Source organism: Rhinolophus sinicus, chromosome 2 (assembly GCF_057876585.1).
Source record: "Rhinolophus sinicus isolate RSI-liver-muscle chromosome 2, RSI-T2T, whole genome shotgun sequence".
In the NCBI taxonomy this organism is placed as follows: Eukaryota; Metazoa; Chordata; class Mammalia; order Chiroptera; family Rhinolophidae; genus Rhinolophus; species Rhinolophus sinicus.
In genome coordinates this window covers 161,237,596-161,248,669 of record NC_142502.1, presented here as the reverse complement: position 1 = coordinate 161,248,669, position 11,074 = coordinate 161,237,596, and the positions used below count along the sequence as shown (strand labels likewise).

The 11,074-nt window shown below is 47.5% G+C and overlaps 1 non-coding gene across 1 annotated transcript; it reads right to left on the bottom strand.

Moving 5' to 3' along the window:
- Positions 1-5,314: 5,314 nt before the first annotated feature.
- LOC141572031 (U6 spliceosomal RNA) lies at positions 5,315-5,421 on the bottom strand. Its single transcript, XR_012497042.1, has one exon. It is a non-coding gene; the product is annotated as a U6 spliceosomal RNA (small nuclear RNA).
- Between the last annotated feature and the right edge of the window lie 5,653 nt (positions 5,422-11,074).

The window sequence follows — 11,074 nt, the reverse complement described above, 5'->3', positions numbered from 1 at the left end:
GGATTCTGGGATAAAGGGAACCCTCAGGCATTAAAAAGAGGACAGCTCTGGGGGTAAGGAGGGCTGCATGCCTCGTTTGTGGGGGATGAACAGCCTATGGCAGACACAGGAGAAGCCCAAGTCGATCTTGCTAGGCTCTCCTCCTGGTCCGGTCCTGTACCTTGGCTACGGACATTCACTCCCTGTAGAGTTCTTATAACCCCTGGCCTCAGCCTCCTTGGCCTTCATTATCACTCCCTCCCAGGCCAGCCCACAGGGCTTAAGGTGGTGAGAAGGAAGGATTGGAAGAGCTGTGCTGTTCAGGGCCTGCTTGTGGTGGGCCAGGGAAAGGCCCAGAATGTGTTTACATTTTCCTTCCTTTCCTTCTGGTGGCCCCGCCGGCTGGCGGTTACACCACTGTGGTTTCTTGGCCCCAGGGAGTGTCTCCATTACATAACGCCTGACACAACCGCCCCCTAAAACACACTGGCACCCGCTCAGACACATACTCCTGCACACATACACACTCACTGACAGGCTCTCATAGAGACGTACCTATGGTACACAGTCTCACACCCTCATTGGGGAAGCACTATGGTCTCAGGAGGATTTCTGCGGCCCCCACCAACAGTCACAATTTTAGTGGGAGAATCTTCCTACTTCCTTGCCCTCAAGCCAGAGGAGCCCCGAGCCTGGTGGGACTGACCCAGGACTGCCCCGGGGTCCCCGCGGGCAGCCTGTCTTTGGCGACAGCCCAGGTGGTGGACAATCATGGGCTGCCCTCCAAGAGCCCAGAAGTCGGGGGAGATGAGGCTTTGTCACAGGAAGACTGGAGAACAGGACAGGGAGATGCAGAAAGACCAGACCCTAGAGGACAGCCCCCATTATGTGGACTCTAGAAACACAGAACAGACATACAGGGAACAAACAGGGGTAGAAATGGCATCTGAGGCACAGGGGGAGGTGGGAGTGGGTATTTAGTGCAACATTTTTGGAAGGTTACCAGGATGGCAGGTTTCAAGGTTTTAAATTTGTGTTACCTCCACAGAAACATGGGAGCTACCCTGCAACTCAGCAATGCTGCCTGTAGGCATTCATCTGATGGACACACTCACCCAAAGATCCGTGTATAAGGATGTGCGTAAAAATTAAGTAGTGCAGAGCCTAGGTGGCCATCACTAGGGCCCTCATAAATGGAACACCATGCCGCCATTAAAAGAAGGTGCTGGCATGCTGAGTGAGGGGAGTGGGCCAGTGGACAGGAGGTACAGCATGACCTTATTCACTGAACTGAAACCATATACGAATGTGTATGTGTAACATTTATAAGTAGAGCTGCACAATCACATCTCTGGAACTCCTTACACAAAGTGGTTACCAAGTGGTCAGCTTTGCTGAGTGGGCCTGAGGAGGAAGGGTAGGAGAGACGTTTCCATTTGTACATATTGGAATTCGATGACTACAGTTAGGATATTCAGCACAGGCCTGCGCAAGTTTGGAATAAGAGGATGAACTCCACGAGAGGCCCCATCTACCAAGGAACAGTACATTTCTCCCCCTTCTGAAAGTCCGGGCACTCTGCCCTCACATGGTGTGGGGTGGCTTTCTGGTCCCACCATTCATGAGCTGGAAGACCTTGGGCAAGTGTTTTCATTTCTCTGAGTTTCATTTTCCTCATCTGTCAAATGAGAGAGAACATGATCGCTCTCATACGGGGTCTGGTTTTGTTGCACCAACAGTTACTGAGACCCTTCTAGGAGGTAGGTTGGGGTGTGCAAGGAGGAACCTGAGGGCTTTTGCTTTGAAGGAACTTCTAGGCTAGAAAGACACAGGTGCAGGACAATGTGTTCTTGCTCCTACAAAGGCCTGCACAGACGCCCTGGGGAGCTGGGGCTGGCTGGGGGGAGAGGCTAGATGTGAGGTTGAGATTCAGCTGAGGCTGAGGAAGCAGGGGGCGGGGTGTAGGGAATACTCCGGGGCAGTTGAGGAGTGGTGAGCATCGAGGCAGAGCTTTAAAGAGCATGTTTGGAAGCTTGGATTTGAACTGGGGGTGGGTGAAGGAACCCTTCAGGGCATTCAGGCAGGAGAGGCATGATTGCTTAAGTGTTTGAGAAGCTGACTCCGGGGAATGGTGGCTGGAAGGAGGAGCAGCTGGGGCTCCTGGTTCTCCCCCTGTCCGCGTAAGAGGGGGAGCCTTAGTTACTGTGGTGGTAAAGACAGAGCAAAGGGGCAGTGTTTAGGCATGGTTAGAAAGCAGAGTCATTAGGTTCTGGAAGCCTACCATGTTTCCCCGAAAATAAGACATACCCCGAAAATAGGCCCCAGTTAAGATCATCAGCCAGATGGATGCATTTAGTATGTTGTGACGATGTTCCAGAGAAGATGACATGACTGTATTTGAATAAATGTAGATTGTTGTACATGAAAAAATAAGACATCCCCTGAAAATATGCCCTAATGTGTCTTTTGGAGCCAAAATTAATATAAGACCCGGTCTTATTTTCGGGAAAACACGGTAGAGGGAAAGGGTAGAGGGAAGCTAGAGAAAGACTTCGGGAGGATGTCGTGTTCGGGCGTGTGCCACTGGATGGATATGGTTCTGCAGCTGTGGAGAGAGGGTCAACAGGAAGGCTTGGTGTGCGAGTCTATATCTAGGTGTGTGGAGGTGGGTCCCAGGCTCCTGGGCAGGGCTGGGAGGTGCCACTACACGGTGGGCAGTCACTTCATTTCTCCTCCACTGGCACTTACAGTCTACCAGACAGAGGGTTAGTTTTGGAGTATAGTGGACCTTCTTGGCTTGTGAGGGAAGGGGGGGAGTCATCAAGGGCATCATGGTTGTGCCCTAGGACTCGCTTTGGCAAAGGACAACCCTTCGGTCAGATGAGAGGCTTCCTTTTTCCCAGGTGCTCGCATTGTAATAGAACACTCAGGAACAACAATGCTGTCCAACAGAACTTCCTGTGATGATGGAAATGGTCTGTGCTGTTCAGCACACTGTCCCCTAGCTTCACGTGGGTACTGAGCACTTGAAATGCGGTTAGTACGACTGAGGAAGTGAGTTTTAAATTTTGTTTAATTTAAATTAAATGTAAACAGTCACGTGTAGCTAGTGCTTACCATATTGGACAGTGCCGCTCTCTGTAGAATGTCCAAAAGAAAGCAGTTGCCACTCTCATCTGAAGGCCCATGTAATTGGGGGAGTTTAGTGGGGACAGAGTAGGGAACTTTCTTGACTCCCCTCAGATAGGGAACCTATTGATTAGGTGTGAAGCTTAGAGTCTAAGGAAGGACAATATACACATTAAACAAAGGCATGTAAAATATGTCAGAGGATGGCAAATGCTAGGGAAAATGAAGCAGGATGAGAGAGAAGGAATGACAGACAGGGCTGTTTCCGAGAGGGTGGCCTGGGTGTCCCCTGAAAAGGTGACACTTAGCAATAAATTGAAGGGAACAGGCCATGTAGAGCACGGCAGATGGAATAGCAGGTGCAAAGGCCCTGAGTCGGAGAGCAGGCCCAGCATGCTGAAGAACAGATATTGCAGGACCTTGTAGGCCTTGCTAAGATTTTTATTTTTATGAAACTTTTTAAATTTATTTAAGGGTGTTCTTCCAGGACCCATCACCTCCAAGTCAAGTAATTTTTTTCAATCTAATTGCGGAGGGTGCAGCTCACAGTGGCCATGTGGGGATCAAACCGGCAACCTTGTTGTTAAGAGCACCTCGCTCTAACCAACTGAGCTAACCGGCTGCTCCCTTGCTAAGATTTTTAGATTTTATTCTGAGTGAGGATTTTGAGTGGAGGATGACTTGGACTAATTGAGTTTTAAAGCACAGATGTGGAAATCCGGGTTTATAGACAGTGTGGGAGGAAGGCGGGTAGAGAGGACTCAGAGGCAGCCTGCGGTGATTTGAAGGAGCAACAGCTTCAATTCCTTTGAATTCCACTTCAGCCTTTTCCCAGCTGCTTGGCCTCAGACATAGGACTTCTCTGAGCTCAGCTCCTCATCTTTGAAATGGGGTCAGTGACAGTCGTTGCTCGGTGTTGGGTAGCCACAAAGGCTGTTATTAACATATATATAAAGCTTTAGTACATAATAGGCCCTCCATAAACAGTCGCTATTAGCATCTTTAAGGCATTCCAACCAGGAGACCTGTGGGCATGGGCTGTGGGAAGAGGGGAAGTGAAGATGATAATAACATAATGATAATAATATCATTATTATTATAATAGTGATAATAGCATAGTGATAATAACAGCCAGCTAATTCTGGTTGAATACTTACCACCTCCAAGCACTGGGCAAAGCATTTTGCCAATATTATCTCATTTAGTCTTTACAACGAAAACAAGGACAATAATAATCAATCTTTTCAAAGGAAGAAACTGAAGCTCAAAGAGGCAGTGAAGTATGTTCAAGGTCACACAGTAGGTATTGACAGCAACTGGGACCCATTCCCCACCTCTGACTCCAGAGTCCCAGTTCTTTCCACTGGTGATGACCTACTGGGCTCTGGGGTGAAAGGTCCCAATGAGTCCCCCTCTAGGGGGTATTTATGTTTTTAGGGGGTCTCTGACGGCAATTTTTCTCATTGAAAAAGTTAATTGAAAACATTTAACCAAAACAAGAGAAAATTTCAAAGGATAATATAAGAAAACAGGGTAGAAATCACTGAAGCAAAAATATGATGCTTTAATAGAGGAATTGGTGGGGGGCAGAGGGCAGGCAATTAGTTCAAGTCGTCCTTCACTCAAAATCCTCACTCAGAATAAAATCTAAACATCTTAGCAAGGCCTACAAGGTCCTACATTGTCTGTAGGACCCTCCCAACCCATCCACCAGCCCCTTTTATTTCTGACCTTGACACCCCTTCCCTCATCCTGCTCCAGCCACACTTGCTTCCCTTCAGCATGCTGGGCCTGCTCTCCGACTCAGGGCCTTTGCACCTGCTGTTCCATCTACCATGCTCTTCTACATGGCCTGTTTCCTTCAATTTATTGCTAAGTGTCACCTTTTCAGGGGACACCCAGACCACCCTCTCGAAAACAGCCCCGTCTGTCATTCCTTCTCTCTCATCCTGCTTTATTGCCTGCCCTTGAGGGCTGAGCTCACTACCCCAGCCCCACCCTGTGCCACTTTACTCCGTTCTCTACCCCAGGCACTGTACCCGGCTTTCTTTTCCTCTCTGGAACCATGTTCCCTCTAACCACAGGGTCTTTGCACTAGCTGCCTTTTTCCTTTTAATTAAAAAATTGTATAGTTTCAGGTGTACAACATAGTGATTCAACATCTATATACCTTACAAAGTGATCACCACAATTCTAGTAACCTTCTAAAAACATGGAATGCTTCAAAAACTTGCATGTCACCCTTGCGCAGGGGCCATGCTAATCTTCTCTGTATTGTTCCAATTTTAGTATATGTGCTGCTGAAAGGAGCACCGAGCTGCTCCTTTTACTTGGAAAACTCTTTCATTGGCCCTTTGCCTTATTGTTACTTACCTTTGCCCTTCTTACTTCTTTAGAAGCTTCCCGGACCCTAAGTGAGGTGAGTTTCTCTGAAGGCTCTCCCATACTTCCCTTGCATATCCCAGATTTCAACTTGTGAGCACACTTAAAAAAAAAAAAAAATTAAGATACAATTCGCATACAATACAATTCACCAGATTAAAGTACACAAATGTACAAATGCTGGTATATTCACAAGGTTGTACAACCATCACCACTATCTAATTCCAGAAAATTTTCATCAATCCCAAAAAGAAACACTGGACCTATCAGCAGTCATTCCCATTCATCCTGTAGCTCTGGCAACCACTAATCTACTTTTTGCCTCCACGGATTTGACTGCCTATTCTGGACAGTTCATGTAAGTAGAATCGTATAATATGTGGTCTTTTGTGTCTGGCGTCTTTCATGTCACATAATGTTTTTAAGGCTCATCCATGTTGTACTGAAAATCAGTACTTCATTTTTTTCTATGACTAAGTAGTATTCCATTGTATGGATAGACCACATTTTGTTTATTCATCTGTGATGGACATTTGTGTTGTTTCCACTTTTTGGCTATTGTGAACAATTGTACATGTGCTTCTCCCCCCCCCCCCCCCCATATATGTTCTTTTATTGGGACATCACAGAGCATACCTCAGTCTGAGTAGGGGAAATAGACATTAATAAAATATGTACAAAAACCAATGTATTGCTTTGGAAAATAGTATGGCAGTCAGTCGTCACAAAGTTAAACAGGAGAGTTATACTGTGATCAGGCAATTTTACTTCTAGGTATATACCCAAAAGAACTGAGAACATGTCCATACAAACACTTGTACATGGGAGTTCATAGCAGCATTGTTCAACAATAGACAAAAGGTGAAAAGAACTCAAATATCCATCAACTGAAGAATGAATAAACAAAATGTGGTCTATCCATACAATGGAACATTATCCTTCCATGTGATGAAATGAAGGCTGATTCAAGCTACATCATGAGTGTACCTTGAAAACATTATGTACACTCCATGAAAGCATAGATGACATCTGTCAGTTCACCTGTTACCCCTGTGCAGGCATTTACTAGATGATCAAGAACTATAAGTGGGATGCATGAAAGGTCCCATCAGCAGTCCCAGCATCCCCAGCACTGCCCCCCCCCCGCCCCCCTTTAATGTCTGGACTGAATCCCAGGGCAGTGAGGAGAACCTGCCAGCAAGTCCAGCCCTCAGTAAGACATGCCTCCTGCCCTGCAGAATTTCTGATTTCCATCTTCCCAACGTGTCACTGTGAAAGTCTGGGCATCCAGTAGGTGCTCAATAAAGCCCTGGCACATTGGCTTGACGGGACCTGAAGTTCCAACAGTAGCCAGGCCAGGTAGACAACCAGAGAGCACAGCATTACCTGCCACATACCTCAGCCAAGTTCCTCTCCCCTGAAGTGCAGCGTTTCTCTGCTCAGGGGTACAGGGAAAGAAACAGTAGTTTCGCAAGGACCCACCACCCCTTCTCAAGTGGTGCAGGGCTCATAGACTGCCCTGCAAGCAGCCTCTCACCCCAGTCATCACCGGATCAGTGGGATTTGGTAAGACAAGGCCTTGGGCCTGCATTTCAAAGGTTTCCCTACTCCCCATAAGACCAGCACTGGGCCCAGTGTGGGGGTCACAGGCTACCCCACAGCCAGGAACTCAGCCTTCTGTAGAGGTGGCCACTGGGAATTCTGTTTCATCAAATATTGCTGGGCCAAGGAGTTTTATTTGAAAATCATGTTAATTAGCCAGAAACTAGGAGTTTAATAAATGGAAAACAGAGAACTTTCCAAGGGTACAGCTGGGAAACACTTGCTTTTTTAAAAATTCTGCCTGGCTTCCCAGGCCAGCTAAGCACCCTGACACGAGGCCCTGATTGCCAGAGGAATCCACAAGGAAAACAAAGCTTATTTTTAGAGAAATATTTTAAACTCGGTTTCAAAGAACTCAGGAGTTTTCTTGTCTGCCCAAAATCCTTAATATCTTTCCTTCTATTTCAGAGCTGCCTCTAACCCGAGGGCACAAGAACTCCTATCTGACAAGAGCTATTTCTGCACAGATGAAAATAAATGGGCCCCTTCCTTCTCCAACTAGAGAATTGTTTCTAAATATGTCCCCGCAGTCAGGCACAGGATGCCTGTCCTTGGCAGGTGTGCCCAGAATAAGGTGGGTCTGGGGTCCCTGCAGGTCTGAAGGCCTGTCTGCCACCTTCCCACTCAGCCCTGCTCTGCCCACCGCCCTGCAGGAAGCTGTCGACAGCTTGGCCATCATTTCCGGGTTTTGAAAGCAGTTTTTAACTTGAAAGAGGCCTGCTAAAAAGGGCTGCTTTTCCTCTGTAGGTTGTTAACACTCCCCACCCCACACAGACACACTCCCCCCCCCCCCCACAGAGACATCCAGACCCAAACATACAGCAACACCCGTGGATCCTTCCTCACCTCCCACAGAGCCACACATACCTACCCACACAGCATCAGCTACACAGACTCACTCACCCGCAGCAACAGGCATACCCACACTCACCCACGCAGAGATCCTACACACCTACATACACATACTCAGAGCAACACTCAAACCCACACCTACACTCACCCACACACTCACACAGATACACACACACCCCCCCATACAGATTTCCACATATATGCACACACAGCTCCACATACCAGCACTCCCCCACTAAACACCAGACACAGACCCCTGAGGACCTATGCACAGAGCAATACCCACAAACACGTGCACACCTAGTCAGACAAGGGACACAGATACATATATACACCCTCCATATGCACCCCCCCCACAGACCTCCCTCCACACAGACATACCCTTTGATATATATACACTCCTACACTTTCCAGGTCTAGCAAAAACTGTCAGGAGAGGTTGGAAGGACCCATCTAGGCAGGGGTGGGCCCTGGAGGTGCTGTGGCTTCCTGCTGCCTGGGCCCCCACCCACCTCCTTCCCCCAGGGCCCCTCCCAGGCAGGCCAGGCCCTGGTTCCTCGCTGGTCCTCCCTGTTTCCTTGGCCTTGCCAACAGCATGGAACTGGACTTGCCTTGGATGGCTACAGGTCTCCACATCCCCTGGAGTGTGAACAAGAAAAAATAAACACAATTAAATGTGGCAACAACAATGGAAAGTGGCTACTGGCCCCTGATGGAAGGTAAACCTGGCCACGGCTTAGCCTCTAGGGGCCACGTGGGCTCCCACTAACTCATAAGGCCAAGGAAGGCACAGACACCCAACTTCCCCTTTCAAGAAGATGCAGCTTGACTCACTTTTGTCCTCACTCTTGTCACCACAAGCAAAACTGAAGGAGATCCAGAGCCTGGGGACGGTTTGCTTCCAGGGTCAAATGCTCTCTAATGGGCTTGCTCCCTGCACACATCCATCTTGGGGTTTTTCTGAGCCCCCCCCAACCCCAGGCAGATTTTAACATTGAGCATCCTAGTGCTGGGCCAGACCTACAGCCAAGAGCTACGCCTGTTTGTCCTAATTGCATTGGGCCCTCCCAGGTCTGGACCTTTCATCCGGGTCTCTGAGCCACTGCAGAGCTCACAATCCTCCATCTATTCCCAAGGGCCATACAGAGCGTTCGCCTTCTCAATAGTTTTTTTGTGTTGTTTTTTTTCCCTCTTATGCACTCAGCAGTAGATTCAGAGTGAGTGGTGGAAAATATGTCCACTCATGCACTCCTTCTCTGAAATAATTTAGAAGGTGGTGTGCATTCACTGGGTTGCTTAAAAAACACCTTAGCTTTCAAACAGCCAGTGGAAATGCCACTATTAAGACATTCGAAACACCATCACATTCTGGGCTCATTTTCATACTGACTACAAAAGAATTTTATCTTGAGTATAATGCACTTTTGGAGCCAGAGTCAGTTTTAGTTCCGCTCCCTAGCCGGTGATAGGAATCCTGGCTTGAAACTTGCAATTTCTTTTAATTCTTGTCCCCTTCATTTATTTACACGAAAACTTTGCTAAGGGTGATCAAGCAATAGCAGAGAGTTTTGTGAATTCCAACCGCTGTAGAGACAATGACCTACATACCCTCCATTGATCTGCGGCAAGAGGAAATTTCTGAATGACTCCCCCCTGCTTTCCACACTCCACTGGGTCTAAAATACAAAATACCAGATCTTAGTTGGGCTTGCAAACAAACCAATTTAAAAAAATGAATGTGGCTTACCCCAAAAAGAAGTTTAATCAAGAAGCCGATCAAAAGTACTTGTTTAAGGAAAGTAAGTTTTGGAAAGAAGTGAAAACAAGGCCTTTGAAAAGAAGCCTGGCCTAAATAGCACCACATTTTAGACTTTTTCCTCTCCACTGCACATTCTTTATGGTGGAGGCCAGGGAGCCTGCAGGGTCTTCCTGGCCCAGCCCTCCTTGGCCAAATTTACCCTCCCCCGCTGCTGAGGCCCTCAGCCAGGGGCTGGGCATCTGGGAGAACTTTGAAACTGTTCCCCATCCCCTTTGGCAGCGTGTGCCAAGCACCAAAACGCTCCAGCTAACACCAGTGCAATCATCGTTAACATGAAACAGCTGCCTGAAACCTGGCCGGGCTCTGCAGATGGCCCCCACCCGGCCTGGCTCAGCTGTGAGACACAGGAGACCCAGCTAGGCAGGGAGGGAGGGGATGCAAGTATGGTTGATAGGGCCCAGCTGTTGTAGATAAGACAACAAACTATTGCTAAATCTCTTACCTACTTTGGAAAAAGTGTCTAAACTGTGCGGGGTGGAGAGTGAAGGAAAAACATGAATTGATTTATGAATCTGCTTTTTAAGTTTTTAAAGTGAACATAGGAAAAAAAACATACTAAGATTTTGTTTAACTGTGTTAAGAATCAGCAAATTTTTCTTCTTCCTTTTTCTAGAGACCTGGGTTGAATTTGCTTTCTGGCCATTCAGTTGTCTAAAGCAGACAATAATCCTTTTGCATGAATAACGTGTGTGCTCCCTCCCAGAGGAAGCTGTCCACATAAAACAAACATTATCCAGATATAAGTTTAACCTGTTTAATCTTGTCCCTTTCCTTCCTCTCCGGCCAAGGACACAACCAGGCTTTCCAAAGTCCAGGCAAATCCCAGACCTAACCCCCCCACCTGTTTTAGCATTCTGAGAGCCTGCAGCCCAAGGCCTGGCAAGACTCTCCTCCCTTCCCTACCCAAGCAGTTCTGTTCCCTGGGCATCCCAGCAAAAAAAAAAAAAAAAAAAAAAAAATTCAGACCTTCAGCTGCCACTACAGACACGTGACACTTGGTGACTCACAGGCAAGCCACACCCCTCCAGGCCTCCCAGCCAGGCCCTGCCACCAGCCAGCCAACACTAGGATGCATCTTATTAGCAAGGGTAACAGCTAATGCCCTTGACAGTCCAAATAATTACCTTTTTTCAGCCAAAAGAATTTGCTATAAAATACTGAGGGGCAAGCTCTGCCAGCTCTCCAAATCCTAGTCCCCAATCCCTCCAAGACTTGGGTGAGGCCTGACCAAGTGGTGGGGAACTAGAAAGCTAGATATTTTCATTGGAAACAAACAAACAAACAAAAAACTAACTTACAACATATTAATAA